Genomic DNA, 1,632 nt, shown 5'->3' with positions numbered 1-1,632 from the left:
TCCTCTCCAGCAGCGCCCACTGCAGACCTCCTGGTACCCACAGGAAGCTTGGGAAATCGCTTTGCTTTTTTGCCAGCTTTTAAAGGTGACCCCAAGCACTACTTGTAGGTATTTAAAAGAGTGTTATTGACAGTAATACTCGATTATTAAAACCTTGGCAAAATCCATCCGACTGTGTGCATCAGCTTCCTCATAGATAATTTCCCCTTCGTGTGGATTGGGTTGAAGCTGAGAGTTTTGTCTGTGGATATTTTTTACTTTAGTCTCATTTTAGCATGCGAGCACAGAGGAATATAGAGAATGCACACATTGCAGCATTAAAAAAAGAAAAAAAAGTTCATCTAGTAACTTGGACTCAATATTGTAGGAAATACTGAAAATCTGCACCTCAAAGCACCTCTAAAGAAATGAAGGAGCCTGTCCATGGCCCAGGATCCTTCAGTCTTTTAATGATGTGAAAGAGCTCCACTAGGTTCAGTCATGCCTTTACAGAATAATCCGTAAACGTAGCTGTAAAGTCATCCCGTCCAGGTGCACCACCTGCTATTTGGATTCATAATTAGCACTGTAGATAGGGGTAGAAAACTCAAAACAGTTGTAAACTGTCTTTCAACTAAACTTACATCTGCCAGTTCGAAATGATGCTGCAGAGATCCACCTTTAGAAATGGCAGAAGGAAGTGTGCAACACTGGAAGGTGAAGTTTTGCCACAATATTTACTTTCCTTCTTGTTTAAAGATGATAAAACCGAACACCTACAAACATCTATGCTTTCCATTGTATAGCATCCAGTGCTGTTGATTTTTATGTACCCAGGGAGAGTTTTCTCACAGTCTGGTGTTTGCATCTATTGACTTTGTAATCTATAGACAGACTCTTAATGAGCAGAAAAGACAAGAATCTCAGAGATAAAGCCTTGGAATAACAGTGGGTCTTTACAGCTTGCCAGTAGGGGAAAGCTCAAACATAAATATCTGATTTACAGAAGTAACACAACTTATTTTGATAGATTACATTGTTTCTGTTTCAAATTACTCTGTCAATCGAGGAGGAAGAGGTTAAGAGGTCATATTTTTTTAAAAAACGCTTGAAAGGGCTCTTTCAAGGGATTTTTCGTAAATTTCACCCCCATATTTAAATGTTTATTTGTGATATTGCAGAAGCTCTACTTTATCTGTCAAACATGCTGATTTTGTGAAATGTTGTTTTACAAATCCCCTCAAATAGACAGGAACAGGACCTAACCCCCTACCTGTAGACTGAAATGTAGTGATTTGCACCACACCCAAGTTCCTAGATGTGACATGTCTTCATCACATCTCCATTTCAAGTTTGATCTTTTTCCCCTGCTGGGTGAGGCTGTGTTGTTGTTTTGACCTGTTTCCTTGGGAATAGATAATGCAGAAAACGACAGGGGCTTTTTAAGTAGACGCGAGGCCAATGCTGAAAGTCGCCTATGTTGAAAACTTTTAGACCAGTGATTAGCCAGAAAGAGACGGGGAAGGAGAAAGGTTAGGGTGCAAAGATCCCCTGCACCACAGTGGTGCTTAACTTCACTTGAGTATCAACACAAGGCCCTGGGTGAGCCAATACTGGAGACGGAGCCTTTTGTTCCTCCCATGCCCTTGCCGT

This window comes from Corvus brachyrhynchos, unplaced genomic scaffold, assembly GCF_000691975.1.
Source record: "Corvus brachyrhynchos isolate BGI_N302 unplaced genomic scaffold, ASM69197v1 scaffold167, whole genome shotgun sequence".
NCBI classification, from domain to species: Eukaryota; Metazoa; Chordata; class Aves; order Passeriformes; family Corvidae; genus Corvus; species Corvus brachyrhynchos.
Note: the sequence above shows the minus strand (reverse complement) of the source record.